Source organism: Rhopalosiphum padi, chromosome 3 (genome assembly GCF_020882245.1).
Source record: "Rhopalosiphum padi isolate XX-2018 chromosome 3, ASM2088224v1, whole genome shotgun sequence".
Classification (NCBI taxonomy): domain Eukaryota; kingdom Metazoa; phylum Arthropoda; class Insecta; order Hemiptera; family Aphididae; genus Rhopalosiphum; species Rhopalosiphum padi.
The window spans coordinates 39054189-39059013 of NC_083599.1; the positions used below are offsets into that span (position 1 = coordinate 39054189).

Sequence of the window (4825 nt, forward strand, 5' to 3'; positions counted from 1 at the left end):
ATAGTTAGTTCAATTACTATGAGTAAATGAGTAGTAAAAACAATTTTAAAATTCAGTATTTATTTCAATTAAAATATTATTTTTGGAGATTAATGATAATATATGAATATATATGTATATATTTACAATGATTTATTCTATATAATTTTATAATTTTGATTTACAATATCAAAGTTTTTCTTAAACAATTAAAGTTAAAAATTTATTTTATTTAGTTTTAATAGTTTTTTGAAGTTGTATTTTATATTTTTAATTTTAATAATTTATTAATGATACTTATATGGTTGAAATATTTATTATTGATTTCATCTTTATTATTTTTACTAAATTTAATAATATTTTTTCAACAATTTATTTTATTTACTTTTTGTATTAATGAAAAAGTATTAGGTTTAACAATATTTTGTTTATAATAATTTGTTTTTATGGTAATGAATAATGAAAATCAATAATAATAAATAATAAACTTTATTTGATATATTTTTTTTTAGTTTAAATAGAAAAAAATTATTAGCTCATAATTATTTTTTTATTCTATATATTTCAAGATTCCTATATTCAATTATTTTTTAAACGTTAATTATTTATTTGGTATAGATATATTTTCTTATATATTATTTATTTTAAGGATTTGATTTATTAGATAAGTGTAAATTTTTAGAATTCATTTTAAAACTTATTATTTTAATTATTTTAATTTTAATTTTTATATTTGTTTTTTGTTTTGAAATTATTTTATTTTATATTTTTTATGAAAACAATTTAATTTCTATTATTTAAATTTATTGAGGTTATCAATATGAACATTTTAAAGATTGATTTTTTTTATTTTTTAACATTATATTTTTTCCAATAAAACATAAACCAGTTAACAATTTTTATTAAATAATATTTTAAAAACAAAACGCCTGAAAAAGGGTTACTTTGATAAATTAAATGATGTATTATATTATATACTTTTATTATACTATAAGAATTAATCAAATCCATAAATTTCAAAAATGTATATGCATAAACAGTAAACACCTTAGTAAATAATAAATTAGAAAAATAAGCTAAATTTAACTATTGGATTCATACTTCAAAGTTCAAATATAGAATGATATTCTTTTTTTCTGAAAAAACAAAATAAAAAATACTAATTTCAATAAATATAAAAAGTATTACACAAATACAGTAATTACATCTGTAAAATTATGAAGCACAAAAGAAAAAAAAGAAAAGTAAATGACTCAATTTGATAAAAAAAACAAAACAAATTTATACAGAACTATAGTACTGTTATTAACTTTTGAATTAATACCATCATTTTACTGCTTTAAATGTTACAGTGTGAATAGGAAAATGACATTGCATAAAGTAAAATTCATTATATACATTTTTGGTCCCCACGAATAATTTTTTAAATTATAACAAAATAATGAACATTATTATTATTCATCGTTTGAGTGATACCTGGCCGATTATAATATGCATACCTAAAATGTCTTCAATTATCAGAGGACTTAATTAATCAAACATAACGGTATAGCTGCATAGCATATTTTAAGGAGTAATATTTAGGCAATTCATATTACACGTACATTTGAACTGTGTTTTCGCGAGAGTAGAAATACACGTATTTATAGTGTGACGTGTGTGCTGACGCGGATACAAGGGGGGGCTATGGAGGTTAAAGTCCTCCCCTCTTAGCCTTAGGTATCTACTTACAATATTTCAAAGATTAGACGTAAGAATGATGAATAGATGTACAAATCGACATAGGTACTTCACACTTCACATTTTTATAGAACTATTTAAAAAAGTAATATTACAAATCATGCCTGATAGGCAAACTACTTATTATATCTTGAATCATTTAATTTTACATTTTTAAAATTATACTATTCATAAAATGCACTATATTTATATTTCAGTATTTTAAAAATTATATTAAATATTATACATTATTCTTAAGGAGATTAGATACTAACCGTTTTTAAAGAATTCAATGTATACAAATCATAGCAAACAAATAAATATTGAGTAATAACAAATACAATTAATGTAGGTATTTATATATATTATAAATATTGAAAACAAGACATAGGCGATAGGCGTGCGCATCGGTGTTGCAGGGGCCAGACACACATGTTATAGCCATTATACTAAGAGTATGGTTAAAGCAACACCTGCGGGCTGCAAATAATTTCAGTTTTCACTCACAATTTATATTTTTTTTTACTAAATATAATTATAATTTACAAGATAAGATCACATATTAAATGTAATTTCTTATAATATTATTTTGAAATATTTAATTAGGTTATTATTTTTAATATCATTAAATGTATTATTATTATTTTTATCAAAATTTTTAGAAAAATTTGTTCTTAATATGACCATATTTCAATATTTGTTTTTAACAAAGCATAATATGTATTGACATATTGTAATTGTATAAAATGAATTACATTTGTGTATCAGCCAAATACATTTTCAAGACTGAAGAAAAAATGATGTTATTATTACAATGTGAATGCTCTTTTCTTAAAGTGTAGGTAATGCTTAAACAAATATACATATAATTTTTAGCAACACCTACCACTAAATTTTGCGCACACAAAAAAATCAATGGTAGTAGTATACTTAGTATAGGTATACTTGTATAAATGGGTTGTAATAAATTTTAGAAAAATATAATTATTATTATTGACTATAATTATTGCCCATTAATTATTTTCCTATCCAGTAATTCTCGTCAGATAATTGTTTCCGAGAAATGAGAATCGCAGCCGCTGCCAGATACAACTCTCACACGCATGCACATGTCGATACATTGCGAAAAATTAAATATATTATTGTTTGCGTAACTACAAAAACTATTAAGAACAATAAGAACAGTAGAAAATCAAGTATACTTTCTGAAATTCATAAGCTTTTAAACTTTGTTTTTTTAATAAGCAATTTTTCGATTTACAATCAAATGTGCCTAAAATAAATACAAATGTAATAGGATTTTTTTTTAAAAATATCTTATTTTAAGGTCCTTTAAATTGAAAAGTGAAAATCGTTTTTTTTAGTTTTTTTGTCAAATAATTCATAAATGATATAATTGTATTAAAAATTAAAATTAAGTATGTGTAATTATTAATTTACCACCGCTTATTAGTCTAAATTTTAAACTCTAAAACGTATGAAAAATCGTGTGCTGCGATATTGTACATAACGTTACTGTTAATTCATTGCTAATGTAAAACAGTTGGAAAAAAGGTAAGAGCAAATTATACTAAATTGATTGTATTCAAAAATCAAATATCAATATATGGTTATTGCATATTGGTAATAAAAAGTTGACAGCCATTGTCATATTTAAATTTATTATAGCGAAAGCGAATAGAAAGAAAAGTAGAAGTTTTGAATTATTTTATCATTACTTAACATTTATTTATTTATATAATTATTAGTTGTTACTATTTTGTAACAATTATTGAATTACTCATGCGTGTAAGTTGGTGTTAATGCCAATAATCCCATGATCTTAAATACTTCAACTTGCCATGAAAAAGTGGTGAATTGAACGAGTATATTGTTTTTATTGTTAATGTTAACTTAATTATAAATTGTAGATAGCTATCGTTACCCTGTAAGTACTACCTACTTATGTAGTTATATATATTTCTCATGTATCTTTTATCAAAAATAAATAATAATTTGTATATGCTTAATGCCGATATGATAAATCGCCGAATACGAGGAATATGAATTCTGAATAACTAAATAAAAACTCGAGAAAACGTATTGTATCGATTTGCTTTTTACGTAAGTATTGCCGTATTGGGCAGGGCAGATACAAGATGAATGTGCAACGAGTATTGATGCGCAGCCGCGATAGTGTCGCCTCGCCGAGGGCATTCGTTGTTTTCAAACTCGTACAGCACACGCTTTTATGCCTCGTACGAAAAATTAACACATGAATATGGTCAAAGGTACACAGTTGACTGTATAACAACCATAGGATAGACCAGCGTTTCCCAAGTAGTGGGCCACGAAAATACAATGCCGGGTCGCAGAATTTAATAAAATTCTCATTTTAAATTTTATTATTTTATCATTTCGTTTGATAATTTGAACTTTTTAGTGAAAATAAATTCATTATTATATTGTTGTTACAAATCAAAAAGTTTTATTATAACATTCAATTGTGTTTTGTTTTGGCTTTTTGTTATACAATAATAAATGATAAATGTAAAATATTTTGGTGGATCACGAAGGGGAAAAATATTAATTACGCTGGCACAGAAAACAATAAAACGACTGTGTACAGTAATATTATAGACTACAGTAATAATAATATTATAGTCAACGTTATTGTAATCAAAGGACTTGACATGACCTCATTGGATTTGAGTGAAAATGTATTAAATGTTTTGATCAGTGTGCATCAGAAGCCCGACCCGAAGGTCAGGCAATTTAAAAAATTACATTTCTAGACTCCTTTGAGTGCTCCCCTCCACGGAAATCTTTAGTAAAAGGCGAAAGATTTTTTCGATTTGAAAGGGAACCGGAGTTGTCGCAGTGTCGGTATTCGGTTCACTATATGCAATCGGCCGGGTCACGAAGCCGTGCACTACGCTGGTGTTTACACCGCACCGGTGTCACGGGTACGGACGCAAGTCGGTCGGGTCGGTGTGCGTCCGTATCCAGTGCGAGCTTTTGGCTTCGTCGCCACAGCCGACCGCGAAACCCGGCGGATTCGACTTGTCCGAAACGCTCGGCGAAGGCGTCGATAAGCGATGGCGCGCGCCGACGACATCTACCGGCTGTCGGATGAAACACCCGAGCT

General features: G+C 26.1%; 1 non-coding gene across 1 annotated transcript; it reads right to left on the minus strand.

The window, feature by feature from the left end:
• Nucleotides 1-4428: 4428 nt before the first annotated feature.
• LOC132928119 (U5 spliceosomal RNA) lies at nt 4429-4552 on the minus strand. The gene has a single exon (XR_009661992.1). It is a non-coding gene; the product is annotated as a U5 spliceosomal RNA (small nuclear RNA).
• Nucleotides 4553-4825: the final 273 nt, after the last annotated feature.